Source organism: Vulpes lagopus, chromosome 13, assembly GCF_018345385.1.
Source record: "Vulpes lagopus strain Blue_001 chromosome 13, ASM1834538v1, whole genome shotgun sequence".
Lineage (NCBI taxonomy): Eukaryota > Metazoa > Chordata > Mammalia > Carnivora > Canidae > Vulpes > Vulpes lagopus.
Window position 1 is genome coordinate 5834958 of NC_054836.1, and position 27973 is coordinate 5862930.

At 40.4% G+C, this 27973-nt stretch overlaps 1 protein-coding gene across 6 annotated transcripts in view; it reads left to right on the forward strand.

The window, feature by feature from the left end:
• The window catches only part of MKLN1 (muskelin 1), a 317327-nt gene that overhangs the window by 118807 nt on the left and 170547 nt on the right, over window positions 1-27973 (forward strand). The window contains exon 1 of one of the 6 annotated variants that reach the window (XM_041727790.1): window positions 14737-14833. The exons of the other annotated variants lie outside the window; for them this stretch is intronic. The gene's annotated coding sequence lies outside the window, so the exon portion shown is untranslated. Of the gene's footprint in view, window positions 1-14736; window positions 14834-27973 lie in introns of those variants that run through there. 6 annotated transcript variants of the gene reach the window in all.

Genomic DNA, 27973 nt, shown 5'->3' on the forward strand with positions numbered 1-27973 from the left:
GCCTTTGGCCCAGGGCGCAATCCTGGAGTCCCGGGATCGAGTCCCACATTAGGCTCCCTGCATGGAGCCTGCTTGTCCCTCTGCCTGTGTCTCTGCCTCAATCTCTCTCTGTGTCTCTCATGTATAAATAAGTAAAATCTTAAAAAAAAAAAAAAAAAAAAAAAAGAAAAAGAAAAAAGAAAAATACCAGATCTGCTCCGGGATATCTGATTGTTTATGGAAACTTGGGATTTTGGATAGGAGGAAAAAGGAATAGAGTGCCTTTGGAAAGGGAACAAAAGATGAAGCTTGTGGAAGAGATGAGGAAAGTCTGAAGATCATCGAAGTTTAGTTTGTACCCTTTAAAAACGGGGTAATAGAATTTACTTCCTGAAAAGTACTGTCCCAAGCCTTCTTCTTCCACCTCAGCCCCAAAGATACTCTTCTAAACAATGAGACTGTCTCTTAAATCTCTTACCTCTTTCTGCCAAAGGGCCTTGGCTATTTCCCAGTTCATCGCTTTCTCTGGGCACCCCCAAGATAGGGAGATCTGTTTCCCCCTTTCCATTAATCACTGGAAGAACAGTGATTTTAAGATTTTTTTTAAAGATTTTATTTATTTATCCCTGAGAGACACAGGGAGAAGCAGAGACACAGACAGACGGAGAAGTAGGCTCCCCACAGGGAGCCTGATGTGAGACTTGATACCCGGAGTGGGAACACGCCCTGAGCCAAAGGCAGACACTAAACTGCTGAGCCACCCAAGTGTCCCAGTTTCCCCCTTTCCATTAATAAGATCAGGTTCTTAACTACCAGCCAGAGCAATCTAGCATTTTCTAGAGCCCTCGTCCCAGGCCTCTGCTAAATTTCATTTGGTGGAGCATCTTTACAGAGATGACCTGTAGAATCCAGCTTTTAAGCTTGGTGTTTCTGTTAAGCAGGCCAAATGAATGTGGAATATTCTGTTTTAAGCTGAATTAATACCTTGTTATTTTAAAGGCTATAATAAGTTGTTTTCTAAATGTTTTCAATCAGCACATCTTTATTTGCTGTCCTTAACACCCAGAGGCTACTTGAAAAAGGATTTAGCTTTCAAGTCTGGTAAGTAAACAAAAGTTTCCCAATAATATCTTCAGGCAAGCACCCAGAGACCTCATTTGTGCCACAGTGTTTGGCTCCCCGATAATTGTCCATTGGTCCAGTGCTCAACCAAACCTTGTGTAATCATTTTTAAAATGTACCTCCAAACACCACGTTACTTACCAACTTACTCTTCTTCTTCTTAATCACTATGTTCAGCAAAACACAAAAGCAGAAGCAAGACAGGTCGAAATGTGGTATTATCTGACTAGATCCTAACATTAATTTAAGTTGAATAGGCTTTTTGGGGTTTATATGAAAGTGGTTTGGAGAAGGTTATTCACTGTTCTCCCAAGAGTATGAAAATGTCCAGAAGGGACTGGTTAGATAAGCAGCGACTAACATGCATGGCTTTAGCTCTGTGGGGATTTCTAAGGCTTTAAAATTAACTCCAGAATCCCCTTAAAATGCAGTATTCTCTGATGTTGAGCATGGTCTCTGATACCTTCTTTTATCTCAATCCTCTGACACTGCAGAAATTTACCCTAGTCTCTCTTACTACTTGCAATCAGGATAAAAGTTGGGAAATAGGGTTGTATTAATCAAGATAGACTATTACAAATGACTTCAAAATCTCAATGGTTTAACCCAATTAAAATGTATTGTTCTTATCACAGTCCAGTATGAATTGGTAGGGGTAGAAGTGTGTGGAATTTGGTTGTCAGTGTCCTTCTTATGCAGTAATTCAGAGATACATGCTTCTCCTAGCTTGTGGCTCTATCTTCCTTAGGTTCTCAGAATTCTTTCCATTCAGCCAGTGGGTGGGGGAAGAGCCTGCCATCATCACAGAGGCTTTTTGAGGCCCAGACCTAGAAATGACATCCATTATTTCCATCCACTTTCTGTTGGCCAAAAACTAGTCACAGTGCTCTGCCCAACTTAAAGAGAGGCTAAGAAGTCTACCTGTGTGCCCAGGACATAGCAGTTGCTGCCACAAGGGTAGACAGATAGCTCCTTGATGCACACTGATTATTCTGTTCTTGTATATCATCAAAGGGATGCAAAATAGATGTACTGTCCTATTTTCAGGTTGCTTAATGCTTAACCTACCATTAACATCTTGGTCAGTTTCTGGAAAAAGTCCATCTGTCAACATCAGCATCAACCTCATTACCACCACAAATCAGTCCACACTGTGAACTTACTTGTTTGTATTTAGGACTTTCCAAAGTTTCAAGATACCTGAACCAAGCCTGTGCAGAGGCTCTGATTTAGAAGTTGCCCATGCACTTGTACTTTGCTCTTCTTGTCAGATGGTTCCCATGACAAAATCTGGCAAGTAATGCACCAGAAGCCATATGTCATATCTAAACCAAACTTTGTCACATGGCTCCTATGAGAAGAAAATAAATGTGTCATAAACATTTAAATAACTATCTCACACATCTTCAAAAATTATGAAAAACATGTTTTTGCTCTTTCTTAATCAATGTATTTTTCAGCTGTCAGAACTCTGTAACTGTCTGCACATTTGCTTCCTAGTTCTCTCATTAGTCAATTTATAAAGGCTATTTCATACTTGGAGACATCTATTTGTCCTCATTGACTCACAGGCTACTATTCCCATTGAGATTTTAGCTATCCTCTCATGATGTTTATTCATCTTCTTATGCAAAGAGGATCATGACATGGACTAGACAAGCTAGTGAACACCCTGCTCTGTTTTTCTAATTGTGGTGGTAGGTCTTCACTGCCCATCCACACTTTCCTCTTACAATCCAAGCTATGCATTTATTATATGGCTCATGGGGTTAAGAGTTCAGTCGTCATTCATGTATTTATTCATTTCTTTATCCATTCATTCATTCTGAAATATTTATTGAGTACCTACTTATGTTCCTAGAGTCAGAGCAAAGAACAAACATATAAGATCCTTACCTTCATGAAACTTATATGAGAAACAGAGTGTGTTATGTATCTATGTATATATTTTAAGTAAGCTCTGTACCCAACGTGGGGCTTGAATTCACCACCCTGAGATCAGGAATTGCATGTTCCATTGACTGTGCCAGCTAGGTGACCCTTAAAATGTTTGTCTGTCTGTTTGCTTGCTTATTTATTGTAAGCTCTTCGAGAAACAGATTCTAAATAAATAATGCAAAATATTACTTTAATTGTAATATTTGTATGGGAAAAAATATTTGTATGGGAAGTTCATTTTATTTTTAGTGTTTGGCTAAATCAGAATCACCAATAGTTATTTTGTTTTGTTTTTTTTAACTGAGGTCTTTGTTCCTCAATAAAAACCAGATCCTTAGGGTGACTGGCTGGCTCAGTAGGTAGAGTGTGTGATTTTTTTTTCAATGCAGAAAGGTGGTTTTATTAAAGGACCTGTGAGCAAAAAAATAGCTGTTGAGCATGGGATTCTTAATCTCAGGATTGTGAATTCAAGCCCCACATTGCGCATGAGCCTACTTAAAATTATTTTTTTTTGAGCCTACTTAAAATTATTAAAAAACAAAACTGCTCTCTTTTAGAGTAATCATTCATTCATTCACTCATCCATTCACTGATAATATTCATAAATATTATTGTAAAACTATTATTTACCAGGCTCTGTGCTAAAATTTCCAAATACAAAAATGGAAAGAGAAGATTCTTGCCCTTAAGGGTCACAATCCAGTTGAGTAAACTAGCACGAAACCACACAGTTACTATGATAACTGTCATAATAGAGAAATATGAAAAGTGTCACGAGACATTGGAAAAGGAGGACACAACTGCCTCCAAAAGTCAAGGAAGATGTTACAAGGGAGGTATAGCACTAGGACTGAGGTTTGAAGGGTGAATAAGCCTTTGCTGAGTAGATAAGGAAGGGGATGAGATGGCTGATTGACCCATCAAAGACTTGTGTTTTTCACAGTATGAAATTTTTCTGGCAAGTGGCCCAACTGATTGCCAATCCCCTACACATCTAAGTGGGGCCAGGTGGCCAGTTCTCATTAATGGGATGTGAGCAGAAGTGATCTGCATCATTTCTGGATTAGGGCAAGAAATAAGTGTGCTGTTTCTTCCTTCTCTTTCCCAGCTGTGAGCTCTGAAAGTAAAGAAAGGACTCTAAAGCTTAAGGGATGAAAAAGAAATAATAAAGCTTAGGGGATGGCAAAGATACAAAGTAGAAGGACCCTGGGTGGAAGGCTGCTTGCCACACTGAACTGTTACATGACTAAGGAATAATCTTCTATTGTGTTAATTTACTAATATTATTTAGCCTGTTTGTTACAGCAGCAACTCTACCTTGATTTTTACAAGGCAGTCCAAGCAAAATGAACAGTATGTGCAAAGGCTTACCAAGGTGAGTGTCTAACAGAGTACATGCTCAATAAATATTTGACACTGCAGTAAGAATATTATGGGGGAACAGAAATAGTCCAGTACTGCCACAGTATAAAATACATGATTGGTGGGAAGGGAGGGTGGCTGGATAAACATGGGCTGATCACAAAGGGCTTTGAATGCCAAGCTGAAGAATTTAGGTTTATTCTTGTGGAAGAAGGAAAGCCAATGAAGAATACTGAAAAGGTGAAAGGCATGATCACTAGAATAACAGGATCTTTGAGAAACGGAACACCCAAGAACCTGCTTTAATTTTCTTTAAATGTAAGGTGCTAATCCAAAGATGAAAGATACGATTTCAGAACCAGAAGACATCATAGTCTAGTCAAACCTCATTTAGCCAATGAGGAAAGTGAGGCCCAGAGAAGTTAAGCACCTTTGCCAAGGTCACCTAGCTAAAACTTGGCAGAGTTGGGGACTAGAAGGCTAGTCTCTTGTTGCCAGCCAGCTCTCCAGCATGGCTCTTTCCACTGTACCACAGTGCTTCAAAGCAGTTGAGACCAGCTGGTGTGCCTGTGTTTTCAGTTCCCTAATGAAGACATTGGGGATTTGGAGACAGGGTATTTTCCATGGAAGGCTGTCTTCTCTGTAATTCCTCATCTGGCTTGAACCACTATTTTGGAAAAGGTCCATTTTTCAGCATCAAATTTCCCTGGAGGATGACTGAGAATGCGCTTAGTGGCCTGTGGGGTGCCCTTGTACTTTCTGAGCTTTTGTTGGGAAGATGAGAAGAAACCAGTGGTAGAGTTTTAGCTCTTGGAAATGCTGCTTGGCTCCTTGGCATCTGGGGAGTTGTTGGTCCTCTTAGCAACTATGGTTCAGCCTGCCAGCTGACTATCCTTCAGTGTCAGATCCAAACATCTTTAGCTTGTCTGTTTAAAGGGTCAGCCCCTATGGCTAGCATTTAAATGTCATTTTCTGTTCATCACTTCACTACCTCTGTTTTCACGTATTATTAAGAGATTCATTATTCATTATAATTATTTTTACTCTATCCAAGGCAATGGGACATACTTTTTTTTTTTTTTCACAGAACGTATAGGCACAGGGACAACCGTGCTGAGGCCAGTCTCAGAGAAGCATGACAAGTGGTCTCACTTAGGAGGACCAGGTATTATTGAATTATTTTACAACTAGGGAAGCCAGAGCACAAGTTAGGGCACAAGTCCAAAAGTCTCCAAGAAATTTGGGGAAAAATAAATTTCTTAATGTTTTTCCATCTAGAGTTTTGCGACCATCTCGTTCCCTGGCCTTTGGTTCCATCATCTTTGTCTCCCCTGCATGTTGCTTAATTACTAGCTTGGTTGGTTAGGATGAAGTATTTTTTTTTAATTTTTATTTATTTATGATAGTCACACAGAGAGAGAGAGCGAGAGAGAGAGGCAGAGACACAGGCAGAGGGAGAAGCAGGCTCCATGCACTGGGAGCCCGACGTGGGATTTGATCCCGGGTCTCCAGGATCGCGCCCTGGGCCAAAGGCAGGCACCAAACCGCTGCGCCACCCAGGGATCCCTAGGATGAAGTATTAATGAAGATGAGATTGCTGCCTTACTCCCAGAGGAGTCTCTTGATAGCACCCAAAGACAATGTCTTATGCAGTGGAAAGTGCTTGGGCTTTGAAGTTAGAAAGACAACTGCCACTCATTAGCTGTGAGATCTTGGGCAAGTTTCTTAATCTTTCTGAGCCTCAGTTTCCTTTTATGTGAAAAGGGAAAATAATGTAAATACTGGGGGTGGTTGTGGTATTAAATGAACTGACATAGGTAAAACTCTTCTCTTTATGCTGAGCACACAGTTGGCTCTTAACAAGTGTTATTTCCTTTTCAGGTTTCTGAGAAGTACCCCTTAATAGTATTCTTTTCCCCAATCCCCATCCCAGGTTCTGGTCAGGATGAGAAATAAGACGAAAGAGTGAGCAGATGGAGACCAAAATATCCCCTTGATTGCTGATAAATGCTGTTTCTTGTGAGAAATAATGGGATACTAAATACTAAGTGAGTTTCAGAATTAGGTAGACTTATTCACCCAGTCACAAGTAACATTTGATCAGGACAGGCCTTTTCATGCTGAGGGTGGAGATGACGGTAAGAAGGGGAAGGGACCCTGCTCCCACAGGAGCAGAGCAAGGTGACAGACATCCTCACTGTGGGTAGGCAGATACCTAAGAGGAAGAAAAGAGCAGCTGAACTGAGCATGCCCTGTGTACTTCACTAGATTAAGTTCCTCCTCTAAGGAGGAGGGACAGGACAAGGAATAAACAGAGGCCAGGAGTGCCAAACCTCACAGAGGAGGAAACCTCTGAAGCATCTCCCACCTTCCTCCCCCCAATATTTCCTTCCTCTGGTCCCCTTCCTCTATTTTGTGCCTGTTACTTTTCAGCCACTCTGCTCATCAAGGACATAACTGTCAGCATGTCACTGTGGGCAGCCTCAGAATACAAAAGGTTGAGAGAAAGGTGTGAGAAAGGGAAGGAGAAGTTGGGTTGAATCATTGGTAGAGAAGGGGGGGGCGCACCCGACTCCAGAAAGAGAAGCCTAAGTTTAGAGTCAGGGCTTAGACATCTGAAGGGAGAATCAGTATTCAGAGATCTGTTCTAGACAGAAGAGCACTGCAGGATGGTAATCAGAATTTCTAGACATGGGGCAACAACCTATGACCAAATCCCAAGAGGACAGGAGGGCATCAGGGTTACAACAGCACTCAGATCTGACCTATGAGTCAAGGAACTATGTCTCCTAGAGATGTCTCTCAATCTCAGCATTGAGTTATATACCCTCTGTTCTAGTTTTTAATCTTTAAAATATAAGCATAGTTCGGGACACCTGAGTGGCTCAGTGTTTGAGCATCTGCCTTTGGCTCAGGGCGTGATCCCACATTCTGGGGTTCGAGTCCCATATTGGGCTCCCTGCATGGAGCCTGCTTCTCCCTCTGTCTGTGTCTCTGCCTCTCTCTCTGTGTCGCTCATGAATAAATAAATAAATAAAATATTTAAAAAAATATAAGCATAGTTTGTTATTATAAAACTAATACTTAAAAAAAAAAAAAACTAATACTTGCTCACAATGGAAAATTCAGAAATACAGAGATTTAAAGAAAAAAACAAAAGTAACTCATAATCTCTTCACAATAAAAAAATAATGTTAACTGTTAACTCTGACTGTATTTCTATTCAGTCATTCTTCTATGCATATCATTATACAGATATGATTTTATCTCTACATGTTAAATTTGCATGCTGAATTTTTTACTGAATGTTATAATCATTTCCCCATGTTATTAAAAGTTCTCAGTAATTAAACATCATTTTAAATGACATTTTCCCTGGTTTTAAGCACATCTGGATCAATCTCTACCAATTTATGAAAATCCCAAGGGTCTGGAGAGAGCTTCTTCTCTAAGTATTTACCTTTTGGGGGGTTGGTGAACAGTGCATCCTCAAAGGCCAGGGCTCTACAGGGCCTGTGCAAAATAACTACTGCACAGTACTTGATCTTCTGGAAAGATCTCATATTTTTAGGTTATTTAAATCCCACCTAGTTAACATACATTGTAATATTAGTTTCCATATGACACCTGGTGCTCATCACAAGTGCATTTCTTAATCCCCATCACCTATTTAACCCACTCCCCTCCTGCCTCCCCTCTGGTAACCATCAGTTTGTTCTCTATACGTAAGAGTCTGTTTCTTGGTTTGCCTCTCTTTTTTTTTCCGGTTTGCTTGTTTCTTAAATTCCACATATGAGTGAAATCAAATGGTATTTGTCTTTATCTAATGGACTTACTTCACTTAGCATAATGCTCCACTCACGTCATTGCAAATGGGAAAGTTTTCAAATTTCTAATAATTGATAAAATGAGTGATCAGAAGATGCCATCCTGCAAAATGTGGTAATTCAAAGTACAGGTCTTTCTTATACACCACATCATTGTTACATACTCAAAGGACCACTAGTTTGCCATGGCTGCCATAACAGAATACCACAAAGTGCCTTGAACGATAGAGATTTATTTTCTCACAGTGTTTAAGGCTAGAAGTCCAAGATGGAGGAGTCATCAGGTCCCCTGAGGCCTCTCTCCTTGGCTTGCACATGGCTGCCTTCTTGTTATGTCCTCACATGGTCTTTTCTCTGTGCATGCACGGCTCTGGCGTGTCTCCATGCATTCAAATTTCCTTTTTTTTTTTTAAAGATATTATTTATTTATTCATAGGAGATAGAGAAAGGAAGAGACATAGGCAGAGGGAGAAGCAGGCTCCCTGTGAGGAGCCCAATGTGGGACTCGATCCCAGGATCCTGGGATCATGACCTGAGCCAAAGGTAGATGCTCAACCACTGAGCCAACCCAGGTGCCCCAAATTTCCTTTTTTTTTTTTTTTTAAAGATTTTATTTATTTATTCATGAGAGACAGAGAGAGAGAAGCAGAGACACAGGCAGAGGGAGAAGCAGGTTCCCTGCAGAGGGCCTGATGCAGGACTCGATCCTGGGACTCCAGGATCACACCCTGGGCCAAAGGCAGGCACTAAACTGCTGAGCCACCCAGGGATCCCTAAATTTCCTCTTTTTATAAGGCCACCAGTCATACTGGATTAGGGCCCACTCCAAAGACCTCATTTTAATTTACTTACCTCTTTAAAGACCTTATTTACAATATGTGTTCTTTTGTGAACAGCTTTTTTCATTTAGGATGTTTTCAAGGTTCATTCATGTCATAGCATGTATTAGTGTCTTATTCTTTTTATGGCTGCAAACAGTCCATTGAATGTACATGCCACATTTTGCTTATCCATTACTGGTTTATGGACATAGTTTCTCTATACTTTTTAACCACTTACAAATAAAGCTGCTATGAACATTCATGTATAACTTGTTGTGTGGAGCTATATCTTCATTTCTCTTGAGTGTATGCCTAGGAGTGAAACTGCTGAGTAATCTGGTGGCTGAGTAATCTGGTGACTCCATGTTTTGCATTTTGTTAAATTGCCAAACTGTTTTCTGAAGTGGCTGCATCATTTTACATGTCTACTAGCAATATGTAAGGGTTCCAATTTCTCTATATCCTGACAATTGTTATTGTCTATTTTTATGAAAGCCATTCTTGTTGATGTGAAGAGATATCTCATTGTGGTTTTGATTTGTATTCCCCTAAAATGATTAATGATGTTGAATATCACTTCTTGTACATATTGGCAATTTGTAGATATTTTTTGGAGGAACATTTATTCAGATCCCTTGCCCATGTTTTAACTGGGCATTTGACATTTTATTACTGGGTTGTAGTAGGTTTTTATACATTCTTTTTTTTTTTTTTTTTTTTGGTTTTTATACATTCTGATGTGCTCTGTAAGGCACTAAACTTTAAAATTTTATGTTTTTTTTAATTTTTATTTATTTATGATAGTCACAGAGAGAGAGAGAGAGAGAGACAGAGAGAGAGAGAGGCAGAGACACAGGCAGAGAGAGAAGCAGGCTCCAGGCACCGGGAGCCCTATGTGGGACTCGATCCCGGGTCTCCAGGATCGCACCCTGGGCCAAAGGCAGGCGCCAAACCATTGCGCCACCCAGGGATCCCAACTTTAAAATTTTAAAGTCTAATTTATCTATTGTTTTCTTTTGTTACTTCTGCTTTTGGTGACATAGCTCAGAAACCACTGCCAAATCTAAGGTCATAAAGATTTACTTCTATGTTTTCCTCTATGAGTTTTATAGTTTTAACTCTTAAATTTAGGTCTGTGATCCATTTTGAGTTAATTTCTGTGTATGGTGTGAGCTATAATCCGACTTCATTCTTTTGCATGTGGATATCCAGTTGTCCCAGCACCATTTTTTGAAAAACTTTTCCTTTCCATATTAAATTGTATTGGCACCCTTTTTTTAAAAAAAGGATTTTTATTTATTTATTCATAAGAGACCCAGAGAGAGGCAGAGACATAGACAGAGAGAGAAGCAGACTTCTTGCAGGGAGCCTGATGTGGGACTTGATCCTGGAATCCTGGGATCACACCATGAGCCGAAGGCAGACACTCAACTGCTGAGTCACTCATGCATCCCTGTATTGGCACCCTTATCAAAAAATCATTTGGCCATAAACATGAAGGTTTATTTCTGGACATTCAATTCTATTTCATCAATCTCTATGTGTATCCTTATACCTTTTGTTTTGATTATTATAGTTTTGTTGTAGGTTTTGAAATGAGGAAATGAGCATCTTTCAACTTTGCTCTTCCTCTTCCTCTTCAAGAGTGTTTTGACTATTCTGGGTTGTATTTCCTTTTTTTTTTTTTTAAGATTTTTTAATTTATTTATTCATGATAAACAGAGAGACAGAGAGAGGCAGAGACACAGGCAGAAAGAGAAGCAGGCTCCATGCCGGGAGCCCGACACAGGACTCGATCCCAGGACTCCAGGATCGTGCCCTGGGCCAAAGGCAGGCGCTAAACCACTGAGCCACCTAGGGATCCCCCTGGGTTGTATTTCCATATGAATTGTAGGGTCAGCTTGTCAAGTTCAGCCAAAAAAAAAAAAAAGAAAAAGTTGGGATTTGGATAGGGATTTTATTTCATTTCATTGTTGGGTGGTTTATTGCTAGTGCATTGAAACACAATTGAGTTTTGTTTGTTGTCATTGTTTTTAAAGATAGATTTATTTATTTATTTATTTATTTATTTATTTATTTATTTATTTATTTATTCATGAGGGACACAGAGAGAGAGAGAGAGGCAGAGACACAGGCAGAGGGAGAAGTAGGCTCCATGCAGGGAACCTGATATGGGACTCGATCAGGGTCTCCAGGATTGTGCCCCAGGCCACAGGCAGGCACCAAACTGCTAAGCCACCCAGGTGTCCCCACAATTGATTTTTGTATATTGATCTTGTATCTTGCCACATTTCAAAACTCATTTTATCTTATATTCTTAATCATGATGCTTTATTGCTTATCCTGCTCAAGGCATTGTGACTATAGAAAATACAAAGATAAACAAGATATGGTCTTTGTCCTGAAGAATTTATAGCCTAATTCAAGAAGTAAGGCATAATCCTATTGAGTAAATAATAGCCTATTACAGCAATGTAAAGGAAAGTACAGAATTGCCAAATGAACATTACAGATAATTGGAGCTCTAGCAAATTTCAAGGGATGGAGAAATAATTCAAGGTTGGAGAGATCTGGAAAAAATAGAGTAAGAAAGATTTAAAGGCTTATTCAGTCCCTCCCTTCCTTCCTTTTTTCTCCCCTTCCTCCTTTAATTTTCTTGCTTTTTAAAAATCCCATCAGTCTCCCTACCTGGCTTCTTTAAAAACAGTAATAGAAGGTAACTATGATTAGCTATCATCATTTCTCAAACCTGGATGATCATAAGAATCTACTGACAACTCTACTAAAACCACAGATTCCAGGGTCTGACCTCAGAACAATTACATCATATTATCAGAAGCTGGGGTATGGAAACTGCATTAAAATTTTTATCAAGTGGGTAGCTCAGTAGGTTAAGTGTCCAGCTCTTGGTTTCAGATCAGGTCACGATCTCAGAGTCATGGCATCGAGCCCCACATTGGGCTTGTCGCTCAGCACAAAGTCTGCTTGTCCCTTTCCTCTGCTTGCTCACGTGTTCTCTCACTGTGCTTGCTCACGTGTTCTCTCTCTCATAAGTAAATAAAATCTTTTACATTTTTTTAATCAGCTGATTCTGATTTTCAGCCAAGTTTGAAAATCTCTAAGTAAGATTGTAATAATGATACTCATATGTGGACAACCCCTAGTTTCAAGCTATTGCATTTCTGACTGTCAAGGATGCTCACAAATCCAGAAGGTCACTTACCTGAGCAAGAGAGTGTGTGGGAATCTATGCAACGACTCCTCCATTAATGAAAAACATCTCAAGGTGTATACATTACGCCTTGAGGACTCAGTAGTTTCATCTGTATTTTGGGGATGGCTCTTCTCATAAACAAACTTTTGTTTTCAGTATTTAGAATCCTAAAAATCTCAAAAGATCCTTGTGCTGTGAATGACCCTCAGAGTCACCAGTGGGATTTATAGTCACTATCCAGATTTAATAAATTGTAACAGCTTTACCATACTTGCTTAAGATTTTTTTTTAAGATTTTATTTATTTATTTGAGAGAGAGAGAGAGAGAGTGTATATGTGCATGGACATGAGCAAGCAGAGGACAGAAGGAGAGGGAGAGGGAGAAGCAAACTGCCGCTGAGTGGGGATCCTGACTTGGGGTCTATTCCGGGACCCTGAGACCATGAGCTGAGCCAAAGTCAGATGCTTAACCGACTGAGCCACTCAGGTGCCCTTGCTTAAGATTTAAAAAAAAAAAAAAGTTACAAAAGAAGATCATTCCATTCCATCTCTCTCCAGATGTAATCAATCTCTGCAAGACTGTGGGGATACTTCCCACATGTTCTTATATTTTTACTACATAACATATATGTTTTGGGTATTTAAACATGTATATAACTAGTGTACACATTTTTCCGAAACTTTTTTTCCAACATCACGTTTTTGAGATTTATCAATGTGATACTTGTAGAGCCAGTCCATTCTTTATAATATGGTAATATTATACTATATACCACTTCAGTATAGTCCCACTGTACAAATATTTTAGGATCTACTGTGGGCAAATATTTGTTTTGTCTAGTATTTTGCTATTTAAAATCATGATGTAATTAATGTCCTTGCATATGCCTCCTTGGGTTCCTGTGTGAGAACTCTTCTAGGGAATACATCTAGAATGGAAATTACTAGAGAATAAAATACATACTCAACTTCACTAGATTGCTCTCAAGATTACTCTCCGTAGTGGCTGAAACTAATTTTTACTCTCATCAGGGATATGTGAGAATTTCTCTTTCCTATATTCATTCATTCATTTTTTTCTCTTTCTTTCTTTCTTTTTTTTTTTTTTTTTGATATTTAGGTGCATTTTATTTTTATTTTTTTAAAAGATTTTATTTATTTATTCATGAGAGACACAGAGAGAGTCTTTCTTTTTTAAGATTTTATTTATTTGTTCATGAGAGACACAGACACAGAGAGGCAGAGACACAGGCAGAGGGAAAAGCAGGCTCCTTGCAGGAAGCCTGATGTGGAACCTGATCCCAGGACTCCAGGATCACACCCTGAGCCAAAGGCAGGCACTCCACCACTGAGCCACCCAGCCGTCCCTCTTTCCCATATTCTAACCAACATTGTCAAGCTTTTTAAAAATACACGTATCTGGGCCTTATTTTCAGATTCTGGCAGGGTGGCTCTGCAGTGTACTTTGAAACAGGCCACAGGCAACTCTGAAACAAATACCATTGAGACCCTCTGCTTCATGTACATAGGTCTGGATGCACAGCCTAATATACTAATATGTGAATTGGCGCAGTGAGAGCACTTTAGCGCTTTGTTGGCAATACCTGTGTTGCTACATTTAGATCTTTGAGGAAAGGGTAGAGAAGTACTGCTCCCCAACATACTTTACAGATGCATTTTGAATCAAACCGGGGTATGTGATTAACTACTACCCAGTCCACAGGGTAGTAGTTAATCTGAGGTCCTACTTTTGCCGTCTTAAGTTTATGATGGGGGTGGGGGTTACTTTTTAGAAGTTGTCTTACCTCTTACTAGGCGTATGGCTGAGTGTCAGTTGTTAGGGCTTGCATACATGCCATTGCTTGGGGCAGCGTGCATTTCAGCAAGGTGTGCCAGGCTAACTGGGTGGTGTCACTGTAAGGAGCATTTGTGGCTTTTTCAAAGCCCTGAGGAATCTGAGAAGCAAGTGAGGGAATGATGCATGAAAACAAAAGGCAGTGGAAAAAGTGACCTGTCAGTAGGCTCCAAGAGGCTAGAATGCTCTGTCCTTGTTATTACTGCTTCATGAAAATGCCACCAGTGTCCTGGCAAAGTCTGAAAGGTAGAGGCTTCTTGAGAAAACAAAGACAAGTGATATATATACTTTGAGGCTGGAATCTGGTTTCCCAGCTTCCCTACTTTCCAGTGGGAGCTACAGGGTGAAGACGGGAAATCCTCTGTCCCTTGGTGGGTTTAGACCGGTCTTTCCCTGTCTCTTGGCTGCTTTCCCTGAGTTGAAGCAGCCAGCTCTGGTCTCAGAGGCCTAGCAGGGCTGGCCTGGGAGGGAAGTTGGGCGGTGCCCCAGACTCAGCTGTTCCTCAATAAGTGATGTGAAGGTCACCACCCTAGGGGAAGGAAAAGGCTTTAGCTATATTTCCCATTCAAAGAAGTGTGTCCTTGTGTTGGGCAGTGAGACCAGGGTGTGCTCTCACTCCTTGCCTGCTTTCTTCTGAGCTAGTCATGTGCTGGTACCACACACTCACAGGATAGCCTGCCTCGGTTGTCAGAGATGAAGCAGAAGCTGAGGAAAGGTAAGAGAGTTCATTGAGTTCACGGGATGGCTATTTGACTAGTCATTACTGGACTTGTCAGAAATCTACCTCTGCTTTCCCTTTGGATAATCTCCTTTCTTTGACACACAAAGTACCTAGATGCAAAATAAGGAGGTACTCAGCATTCTCCTCCTTTCTTAAAAAGTAGCTATGGGGATAATGAATAAAAATAGGTCTTTGTGAATACAATAGGGCTGAGCTGAGGGTGTGGTTTGCTTGGCAATAGCTCAGGCAAAGTTATTTTTCTCTTGGTCCCTGAATGCTCTTGACATTGCCTCTGCCTGATGAAGTCCTAAAAGACCAGCTTGAATGTGACTTTTTTTGGTGAAACTCCCATCAGTGGAGTTAATCATTCCCTTCTTTCTGGTTCCATAGCATTTTTTTTCTTATAAAAAACATTCATCAAATTGTGTGACAATTACTCACTTGGGATCATGCCTTATTCTTTGTGTGTGTGTGTGTGTTTTCCCAGCATTTATGAACCATACTTTTTTTTGGGGGGGGGTGAACTATACTTTTAACATAATAGTCCTTTGATAAATATCTACTGGATGAACCAAAGTTTCTGAGAAAATACCAATACCAAGCTCTTCTATTTTCTTAATTATCCTCGGTCTTTTCCTCCTTAGGGTGAAACTGCATAAGTTTCAGCTCCACATAGAAGAAGGGAGGGCATGCTAAAACTAGATGCAATTTTTTTCTGAGGAATCACTCCAGCAGGAATAGGTATTTCAGATATATCATTCTGTTAACAGGTGCAGAAATTGTTTCTGGGAAACATTGCCATTATTATCTCTGAAAAGCAAGTCAGTGGAAATTTTTATTTTCCATTTACAGATGGACAAATGGAGGCTTTCTTTCTCATTTACCAATTACAGAATGTCCACCCTGTTCTAAAGTACTGTGCTAGGATTTTCATGGGATACAAAGATGTACACGACAAGGTTTTTGTTCTAAAGAATGTTATAATCTGGTTAGGATGAAAATCTATTTGCATGCAAAAGTAACAATGACTTGGGAACATTTAATTTAAATCATATGAGTGGTCTAAAAAGAAGTACCAAAGGGAATAGAGGAAGGGAGGCAAAATAATTTCCAGCCAAGGTGATCAGGATATTATGGTGGTCAACACAATATTTGAGATGAATAGATTTTTGTGCTAGTCATTCTCCATTTAGCCCCCTCTATTTTTTTCTTTTTAAAAAGATTTTATTTATTTGACAGAGATGGAGCACTGAAGCACAAGCAAGGGAAGCAGCAGGAAAGGCAGAGAGAGGGGGAGAAGCAGGCTTCTGGCTGAGCAGAGAGCTGGATGCAGGGCTCAATCCCAGGATCCTGGGATCATGATCTGAGCTGAAGGCAGATGCTTAACTGACTGAACCACCCAGGCTCCCCAAACCCCCTCTATTAGTTCCTGTGACTGCCATAACAAATTACCACAGACTGGGTGGCTTAAAACAAACGAATTTTAGTTTCTCACAGTTCTGGAAGCTAGAAGACAAAAATCAAGGTTTTGGCAAGGCTCCGTTCCCTCCCTAGGCTCCAGGGCAGAGTCTGTACCTCAATTCTTCCAGCTTCTGACAGCTCCAGGCTTTCCTTGGCTTGTGGCCACATTCACTCTGATTTCTGATCCTGTGGTCACATTGTTACCTCCTCTTCTTTCTCAAAACTCCCACTATTTCTCTTTTATTAGGTTATATGTGATTATATTTAGGGCTCACCCAAGTAATTCAGGATAAGCTTCTCCTCTCAACACCCTAAATTTAAGAACTTTGTGCCATATACTATAACATTCTCAGGGTCTGGGGATCAGCACGTGAATGTATTTTTTGAAGGGGCCACTGGTCAGCCCATGACAGACCCCTATCCTTCCCTGCCCTGCTCTGTGCCCCATGAGGCTGTGACTGTGATGATAATAATAATCTGGACTCTACTGTGCACTGGCTCAGTGTTGAGTCTGACCAATGGGAAGCTTCAGCAAGTATGGGGGGATGGAAGGGGGGTGGAAGTATTTCTTCTCCTTTCCTCCTTTTTTAGTACCCTGGTCTGGCAACAGCAATAACCTCCTTCTGGCCTCCTACAACATTATTTGCTTCTTTTGTCTTCAGCCCTGAGTTTCCACTCTTGTAGTCCTTAGGTGTCTCAATATTTCTCTTAAGTGCCCCAAACCCTGCCTACATCCTTGCAAGTAGTGTCTTCATCAAATTATTTTCAAAACCCCAGCTGAATGTACCTTCAGTTTCCTGCCATCTAGAGTCCTATCTTGCCAGATATAGATATGGAGAGGCAACAATTTAATTTCCAGAATAGACAGGCTCAGGTCACTTCAATCTAAGTTTAAGTAATGACCAGTGGGAACTGGAAGGTGATTCAGCACACAGTTTGGCCATAGCAGCTGGGCTATCTTATGGCCTCTTCCGCAGTAAATATCTGTTGCTCTGTGCTCTAATTATTTATGATTGGGGCTCTCTGCTTCTGCTGCCCTTCCTAAGTACTTTCTATTCTTTTCTCTATTCCACAGCTTATATTGCATCATGGTTTCTAAGGCCACGTGAGTTCTGTTTTCATCCTTTCTACTGTGTGTCTTTTAGCTTCTGCACATTGCTAACTGCTGACTCCCTCTCTGAATTTCCACAGCATTTGGCACAACGCTAGGCATACAGCAAATCTAAATAAACTGGCAATTATTATTATTAAGGAACTAACTGGGTTGGCAGCTCAACCACCAACTACAGACTGTTGGGCAGAGCTTTCTTGGCAAGTCATCACATCAGCATTGGTTTACTGCCCTAGGTTAGGTGCCTGCTCACAGAACACATGGTTTTGTTTGGAATGACAAACAATAAGTTGATAAATAATTTGGTTTCCTGTCTATTAGAAACTCCGAGGGGGTTATAGATGTGGCAGGTATTCTGATGCTTTCAGGTGGTTATCAAAACCCAGAGGTATTTCTGTCATCCAGTTTAGGATTAAGGCTAGTTTTGAGCTATTTGGTTGAGTCTTTTTACCGCCAAGGAGCCTTTTAATTATTTTTATTTTCTTCCTGATAAACTGTACCTTTTTTGGAGATAATACATGACTTCTATCAGTTATAGTGATAATACTTAAATTTATTATCAGCTATGATTATCTTCTAGAATTGTCCTCAATCTCTCACACTCTTGGCCTCTTGGGTTTGAGCCAAGAAAATTTAGGAAGTGGTGGTTCCATTTAGAGAAATTGAGCCTGAAGTTCTTAGCCTATGTTTTATAGAAAATAGAACTCAAACCTAGAATTAATGCTAATGTTTTATTTAGGAGATGCAATCCCAGGGCAGTAAGAGTGAGACAAAAAAAGGGAAGGGAGACAGAGAAAGACAGGAAGCAATGCAAAATAATACTTGAACAATCTGAAGAGACAGTAGATATGTCTGCAAATCCATACAGAATACCTCCAAGTGCTATATGGTGAAAACACGCTCAGGTAAGTTCTTCTGAGGGAGAAAGGAAAAGGAATCCATCTCTGTGGTTCCCTCCCATGTCCTGTTTCCCACTGATCATGAGTCACCACACCAGGAGTAACTTTCCTCACACTTGTAGGTTATGCAATATGGTCCCATTGTTAAGTCTCTCAGGAAGCCCCATGCCCTCTAGTATGGCCTTTAATCCTAGTTGAGGAGTAGAAAGAGAAGCTGGAAATTCATGGTGTGAAGCTGGTAAGCCTGGTCACTCAGTGGCAGTCAAGGTGGTGATCAGGCTCAGAAAGTGGCAGATAAGTCCAGCCTCAGGTTGCAGGCCTACCTGGGCCCAAGGAAAGCAAGTCAGCTGCAGCAGTGGCAGAGACAGAGAAAGAGATTACAAGAGAATCTGATGAGGCACATAAGATGTGTATGATATACTCAACATTAGAAGGAAGGATATAGCTGAAACTTGCAGGTATGTCCAAAAGGCAGTTGGAAATTCAGAACTGGAACTACCTCCAGAAAGACTGTATTTTTAGAGTTAACAGAAGGAATAACCACAGAGAATTATATTCCCAGACAGCATAGAATAAAAGAGTAAGAATGCAGGCTTTGGAGATCGGCAGAGCTATGCTTAAATTGCAGCTGTGTATGATCTTGGGCAATTTTTAAAAAATCCTTATTATTTATTTGAGAGAGAAAGAGAGGCAAGAATGGGGTGGGGAAGGGCAGAAGGTGAGGGAGAAGCAGATTCCCCACTGAACAGGGAACCTGACACAGGCCTTGATCCCAGAACCCTGAGATCACACCTTGAACCAAAAGCAGACACTTCAAAAAAAAAAAAAAAAAAAAAAAGCAGACACTTCATCGACTGAGCCACCCAGACGCCCTGATCTTGGACAATTTAACTTCATCTCTTAAAGCCTTAGTTTCTTCTTTATCCATAACATGGGGATGATGATACTATATAGTTCGTGATTCTAAAGCATTTGGCACAACGCTAGGCATACAGCAAATCTAAATAAACTGGCAATTATTATTATTAATATCATTCCTGGATGATTGTGACCTGCTCAGTGCTTTCTCTTCTCCAGACTGACTCTGCCAGTACTGGACCTAAGTGCTCCTGGAGCATGGTGGATGGCTCACACCTCAGTCCTTTAATTACTCTCAAGGGCAGCTGCCTCTGGATCACTCTAACACTCGAAGTCAGGGAGCCTCAGTGAAAGTGGGTGGCCCCCTATAGGGTGCTGACATATTATGCCCCAAGAAAGCAGCACCACTAACCCATCATTTTTGGTATGGAGACAGGACATATCTTAAATAGCCTCATTTGCCTCTATACACTTTTCCCTCCTCAAAGTAGGAAAATAAAGTTTTTTGGTCAAAACTTTGCCTTTTTTGCCCTCAAGAAAGCACAGCCAAATACATAAGTGTGCCAGGTTCTTACAGTAAAAAAAGTTCTTGTAAGACTTTAGGACAGAAGACACCCCTCTTTACACAAATGGTATTTGGTGGGATATCATCTCTGGATTACATGTATCAAATTTTCTTTTATCCCATACACTGCAAATTTTGAATTTGCATAAACATATGAAATGCCAGATACTTTATATAAAGTATGTAAGTGGTTTGGAAATTTCTGGAATAACAACAGAAACAAATGCATATCACTCTTCTGTTCAAAAACCCTATCGCTCAGAACAAAAACCCAAATCCTTATCAAAGGCCTCTGATGACCTGTGGGATCTGTCCCCCGTTATCGTTATCGGACCTCATCTCCTACTACCAGGAGGCAGTACGGCATCTTTTGCTGCCTCAAAGCCCCCAAAGCCTCTAGAGACAGACAACTGAGCTCCAGTGCCAGCTCTGTCACTTGACAGTTACATCATTTGGGGGTGGGTTTTTTAACCTTCTTGTGCTTCAGTTTTGTCATTTGGAAAAAGAGAACAACAGTATCCACTTCACTAAGTTGGTGGGAGGATTAGTTAATATTTTTAAGTGCTTAAAATACTGTTACTAGCAAGGACTAGCTAAGTGTGTGTTAGATAAATAAAACACTTCCCCTCATTCATGCACTCCAGCTAAACTGGCCTCCTTGCTGTGTGCACTCCTGCTCAAGAGCCTTTGTGTTTGCTGTTCGCTGTTCTCCCAGACGGCCACCTGACCACTTTCCTCACCACCTTTAAGTCTTTTTCAAAGTATCACCTTTTTTTTTCTTAAGATTTTTATTTATTTATTCATGAGAGACACACACACACACACACAGAGGCAGAGACATAGGCAAAGGGAGAAGGCACCCCTCAGGGAGCCAATGTGGGACTCGATCCCAGGACTCCAGAATCACAACCTGAGCCAAAGGCAGACGCTCAACCACTGAGCCACCCAGGTGTCCCTCAAAGTATCACCTTTTAAATGATGCCAAGTCTATTTCAAATTGCAGGCCCCTCTTATACACTCCTATTTTGTTTCTTTTTCTCATTAGTACTTACCTACTTCTAATACTGTATAAAATTTGCAAATTTATTTGTTTTTCACCTATCTCCCCCAACTAAAAGGGAAACAAGGGCAGGTATGTTTAGGGTTTTTTTGTTTGTTTGTTTTGTTTTTAGAAACAGAGAGAGAGCGCGAGGTAGAGGCACAGGGAGAGGGAGAAGGAGAGAGAGAAAATCTTAAGCAAGCTCCATGCCCAGAGCAGAGCCTGATGAGGGGTTTGATCTCATGACCCTAGATCATGACCTGAGCTGAAATCAAAAGTCGGATGCTTAAGCTACTAACACCCAGCACCCCAGGAATATTGTTTTATTCTTTGATGTATCCCACGTGCCTAGAACATTGCATGAGACATACTGTTTCTTTTTTTTTTTTTTAAGATTTTATTTATTTATTCATTCATGAGACACACACACACACACACACACACACACACACACACACACAGAGAGAGAGAGGCAGAGACACAGGCAGAGGGAGAAGCAGGCCCCATGCAGGGAGCGCGATGGGGGACTCGATCCTGGGTCTCCAGGATCACGCCCTGGGCCGAAGGCAGGTTGCATGAGACATAATAGGTGCTCAGTACTTATTTGTGGGATGAATGAATACACTGTTTTCAGATGAACAAATTGAGTCTATTTGGAAGATCGGTTTGTAAATGAACTTCCTAATATGCACGTAAAATGCAAAAGATCTCCCCAAAAGTTGTTCTCTTAAGTTGAGTGGATATGATCTCCTTCCCACATTACTGTTTAAGAAATGGATTAGGAAACTATTTTTCAGGGATTCCTGGGTGGCTCAGCAGTTTGGCGCCTGCCTTTGGCCCAGGGCCTGATCCTGAAGACCAGGGATCAAGTCCCGCATTGGGCTCCCTGTGTGGAGCCTGCTTCTCCCTCTGCCTGTGTCTCTGCCTCTCTCTGTGTCTCTCATGAATAAATGAATAAAATCTTAAAAAAAAAAAAAAAAAAGGAAACTGTTTCTCCCCAAGGATATTTAAAGCTAAATTTTAGCTGAAACTTAGGTTGAGCTATCTCTAATTCCTAGGTACCATATTCTGAATTAATGAAATTGATTGACTCCTAATTAATTGCTCATGGACTCTGTATTGTCATTTATCCAACATGACCTAGAAGTTATCAGAATATGGAAAGAGAAGACTAATAGACACCTACTCTAGGTCAGGTCAGCATCTGGGCTCAGACATCTGAGGCAAGTATCCTCATCACTACAGTACAGATAAACAAACTTATACTACTGAGACCCTAGATCACATACATGATAGGTGGTAAAGCAGGATTCAAATCATCATTTACAAAATCCATACTCTTTCTAGTGCCTCACATTAAACTTCTGATTGCTCTTTTGTAATATATAGTAACATCACTTAGGCACAGACTTATTATGACATTTAAAATAACATACATAAAACAGTATATGCAATAAATAACAGTGTTTCTATTTTATTATTTTTTATGGCTGTACTTTAGAAATGATGATGAGACTTTTCCCATGGGGAATAATCACACAGCACCCCCAGGGAGAGAATATAAGCCCTGACTTACTGGGACAGCAGAAGTAGGTCCTATGGGATAGATTAGTGGGAGTAGTCACATTATATCTTAATAAGAAGAATTTTTTTAAAAATCTGAAGAATAGGGATCCCTGGGTGGCGCAGCGGTTTGGCGCCTGCCTTTGGCCCAGGGCGCGATCCTGGAGACCCGGGATCGAATCCCACGTCGGGCTCCCGGTGCATGGAGCCTGCTTCTCCCTCTGCCTGTGTCTCTGCCTCTCTCTCTCTCTGTATGACTATCATAAAAAAAAAAAAAAAAAAAAATTAAAAAAAAAATCTGAAGAATAATTTTAAATTCAATAAAAGTTTAAATACTTATTGTACTTTTTTTCATTAAGAATTGACTTTAGGGACTCTCGCTAGTCAAATTGGAGACAATCTGATCACCAAAATTTTGTTGGTATGGTTGTATAAAAATGATGGTTGTATTAAGAGAAAAAGTCACACACCACAGTGACCAAAAAGGAGGGAGGAGAGAAGAGATGGAGAGGAAATAGGAAAACAAAACCTCCTTCTTTACAGAAGAATGCCAGCTAATAAGTATTGAAGAAATGATGAGGTTTAAGAGAAATACTGTCATGCAGTCCCCAATGTAATAAACTCATTCAATCAAAGACTATAAGTGGATGGATAAAACCTTTGGCTGAGGGGCTGATGGGTGTTATGGGTTGAGTTGTGTTTCCCATGAAAGGTATATTGAAGTCCTACCCTCAGGATCCTAGAATGTGATCTTATTTGGAACTAGGGTCATTGCAAATGTAACTAGTTAAGATGAGATCATACTGGAATAGAATGGGACTCTAATCCAGTATGATTGGTGTCCTTGAAAGAAGATGGTCATGTGAAGACACAGAGACACAAGGAGAATGCCACGTGAATATGGAGGCTGAATTAAAGTGCTGCAGTTGCAAGCCAAGGCATGACTGGGGCTACCAGAAGCTAGAAGAGGCAAGAAGACTTCTCTCCTAAAGGTTCAGAGGGAGCCCTGCTGATGTATAAAAACATTGTTTTTATTGTTTTTAAAAACATTGTTTTTACACATGTAGCCTTCAGAACTATGAGACAATACATTTCTGTTGTTGTACCACCCAATTTCTGGGTACTCTGTTCTAGGAAACTAAAACAATGGCACACAGAATAGCAGTGCACCCTGCATCACCCTGCATAGAGGAAAGATACACCTTTCCAAAGGAGAGCTATCAGTTACTACTTAATCAAGTATCACAACTTAACATCACTAATGGTGGGACAACCTGGCATTATATTCCTTCTGATATGAGGAAGTAAGAAGTACATGATACTTCTTTCCCTCCCTATCCACACCCCTTGCAATGTGACTTTGCAGCAATTCCTCTCAAGAGGTAGAGTTTATTTCTACTTGAATATAGGCTGGCTTTGTTATCTTCGTTGGCCAATATAATGCAATTGAAGTGACAGAGTGCAGTTCTAAGCCTAGGCCTTGACAGATGTTACAGGCTTCCACTTTCTTTCAGACCCTACCTCTTCCATGAGAATAGGCCAAGACTAGCCTACTAAGTTGAGACATGAATGGAGCGGAGTCCAATCATCCCAGTTGACTTGGGATCCTAAACCAGCCAACCTCCAGTCTGCCAAATGACTACAGATCCATGAAGGAGTCCAGCCAAAATCAGCTGAGCCCAGCCCAGATCAGCAGAACTACCTAGTTAATAGGAGAATGTCGAATGTGGGGGTGGGTTGGTATGCAGTAACAGCTAATCATTACAATGATCCATGCAATATTCTTGCCAAATATGTTTAAATGGAAACTAATCATGAGGCAAAAATCAGAAAATCCTGGAGTGTGGAACATTCAATATTAAAGCTGGCCAGTGTCATGAAAAACACCAAAAACTGAGAACACTGTTCTTGACAGACTAGAACAAGGTTTTTCAATCTCAACACTAATTAACATTTTGCATCAGTTAATTCTTTGTTGTTGGGGGTTGTCTGTGTGTTGTAGGATACTTAGCAGGCATCCATGGTCTCTATCTATTAGATGCCAGTAGCATCCCCAGTCATGACAATGAAAAGCTGAATGTTCACCCTGGGACCCTGGACTAAGGACAGAATCAAATGCAATGTATAGACCTTGTTAAGATCTAGGATTAAGCAAAAAAGATGGCCATAAAAGACATTTAGGACAATTAGAGAAACTTAAATGTGGAATTAAAGATATTGAATCATTAATTTGCATAGGTCTGAAAGTGGCATTGCAGTTATGTAGGAGAATGCCTTTCTCCGTAGAAGATGTATGCTAAATTATTTTGGTGAACCATCATAAAGTATTCAACTTACTTTCAAATGCTTCAATGCATAAAAATGCATATTTATAGAAAGCAGAGATGACAAAATGTTAATAATTGGTGAATCTAGGTGAAGAATATAAGGGCATTCATTGTACCATTCTTTTGACCCTTGTGGGCTTGAAAATTTTCAAAATAAAAAGTTGGGAGTAAAAAAGGGTCAACCTCATCCCCATTTCCTGACTCCTTGACTAATTTAATGGGATACAAAGAATAGGCTTGATCTAAATGAATCTGGGTGTTCATTCTGCATTGCTTGGGTAACAAGCTAGCTCAAACGAGGTATGGAGGGTTGGATGCTGAGGGAAGGGTCTTCTTCCAGCCTGAGAAACTGTCCACAAGCTCTGCTTCCTATGGGACCACTGGCTTCATCCAGTGTAACATCCCAGGGGTCCAAAAGTCTAGATGCTGGGCAGCTGGAGTGTTTCCCAGACAACTCTGGTAAATAGCTGGTACTAAAATCCAGGCTGCCTGATGCCAAAACAGTCTGATTATTCCTTTCACTGATAAGACTTACTCTCACACTTACTTGCTCTATAAAAAGGAGACCAAAAGAGAAGCAGAGTTCCCTTCCCTGGAACACAAACCATTTTGTGTGGCCAGCAGGTCAGCCAGGGACAATAAGAGGATCTGCCCTTCTCTTAATGACTTTTAACTTTATAAGTTTCCTCTTTCCACAGTAAAACATAATTTTTTAACCTGTACTAACAAGACATAGTGGAATTTAAATTAACCCTGGTGCATTAAAATGGCAACTGTGGGCAGCCCGAGTGGCTCAGTGGTTTAGCACCGCCTTCAGCCCAGGGCCTGATCCTGGATACCTGGGATCGAGTCCCACGTTGGGCTCCCTGCATGGAGCCTGTTTCTCCCTCTGCCTGTCTCTGCTTCTCTCTCTCTCTCTATCACTCTCACTTTCTGTGTCTCTCATGAATGAATAAATAAAATCTTAAAAAAAAAATAAAGTGGCAACTGTAAAGAGACTCATCTGGCAAGAAGAGCTAATATTTAAAACAATGACAAAACTCAGAAACCAAAAAAGGAAAATGCTGATAAATGCTTTAGGTATAAAACTTTAAAACTTTCATATGGTAAAAACAAATATGACAACAAGAAAACCCTGTAAATAGAGCCAAGGGACAAATGGTGCAGAAGATAAATTATTTGCAACCCTAGAGAAAAACTCAAGAGACAAAGTGCTTATTTCTTTATTACACAAAGAGATCTTACAGTTTTATGAGGGAAAATAATGAACAGAAACCTGGGCAAAGAATATGGCCAATTATTTCATAAAGAAAAGAAGAATGGCAAGAACTACTTGGAAAAAACCACAACTTCACTAGTGCTTAGAAAGTGCAAATCACAACAATGTGATACTATTTTTATTTATCAGATTGACAAAGAGCAGCAAATTTGATAAAACTCAGATTTGGCAAGGATATAAGTGAACTTACACTGTTGATAGAAATGTGTACTGGGGGTACCTGGGTGGCTCAGGGGTTGAGTGTCTACCTTTGGCTTGGGTGGTGATCCCAGGGTCCTTCGATAGAGTCTTGCATCAGGCTCCCCGCAGGGAACCTGCTTCTCTCTCTGCCTATGTCTCTGCCTCTCTTTGTGTCTCTCATGAATAAATAAATAAAATCTAAAAAAAGAAAAGAAAAGAACGAAAGAAAGAAAGAAAGAAAGAAAGAAAGAAAGAAAGAAAGGAAGAAAGAAAGATGCACTGGAACAACTATTTTGGAGTTACTATATGGGAACATCTAACTCAATCCTAATATACATATATTTTGACCAGCCATTTCACTTAAAGGAATTTATCCTAGAGTCACAGAAGTTCCCAGTGACACATATAAGGATATCTATGGAAACACTGTTTATAACAACAGTAAGTGGAAATGATTTAACCATTATTAAATAAATGAAGTGAAGTTGTGTGTTTAGGAAAAACCCAGTGTTCCTCCTGTGTATCTCTTTTGCTCTCATACTACCACCACACAACACTATAATACCAGGTATGTGGGCATTTTTCCCACACAAAGCAAATCTCTGTGACACGAGCTGGGTGTTCTGCTATTTAATTCAATTCTGACACTATCTAGATATTGTAAGATCCCACAGATCAAGGGCTCATTCTCATGAGACTGCTCCTGACTTCAGATGCTAATCTCAAGTAGTAGGTCCCTAAGTTATCTACAATTTCTGTCTGACTTGGCTATAAATCAGAGGTTCCCATGACCTCCCACCCTTTGGATTTGATTATTTGCTAGAACAGCTCACAGAACTCAGAGAAACCATTATGCTTACCAGTTTATTATGTGATAAAGGATAATGTAAAGGATATAGATGAATAGCCAGATGAAGAGATACAAAGGGTGAGGTCTGGAAGGGCCCCAAGTGCAGGATATTCTGTCCCTAATGAGTTGGGCTGCATCACCTTCCATTAGGTGGAAGTGTTCACCAAATTGGAAGCTCTCTGAACCCCATACTATTGGGATTTTCATGGAGCCTTCATCACATTGGCATCATCAATTATTAACTCCATTTCCAGCCCTTCTCTAATCATGGCTTGGTCTTTCTGGGGAGCAGCCCCTATTCAGGAGTCATCCAGGAGTCCATGTAACTAGAACAAAAGACATTGCCAAGAAATGCAAAGGGATTTAGGAACTTGTGTCAGGAAGTGGGATCAGAGACCAAATATTGGAACAAAAGATGCTCCTAGTGCTATCACTTAGAAATTTAACAAAGGCCTTAGGAGCTCTATGCCAGGAACTGGGGGTTAGAAACCAATATATAATATTTTCTTTTGGGGGGAAGGGGCAGTGAAGAGAAGAGAGAGTCTTAAGCAGGCTCCACGCCCAGTGTGAAGCCTGATTCGGGGCTCAATCTCACAATCCTGAGACACAACTGGAGCCTAAATCAAGAATTGGATGCTTAATCGACTGAGCCACCCAGGTATCCCTGATATATATTTTTTTCTATCACCTCGCAATAGGGCACTACATATTATATGATCTGCTTTGTGTAAAAATGGTATATATATATTATATACTTATGTGGAAAGAATACACAAATAGTTAACAATGTGAACCTCGGGTTAAGAGTAAGAAAGATTTTTCTTTCCATTTTAAACTTAAAAAATTTTTTTTTAAATGTATTTACTCATGAGACACAAAGAGAGGCAGAGACATAGGCAGAGGGAGAAGCAGACTTCCTGAAGGGAGCCTGATGTGAGACTCGATCCCAGGACCCTGGGATCACCATCTAACCCAGAGACAGATGCTCAACCACTGAGCCAC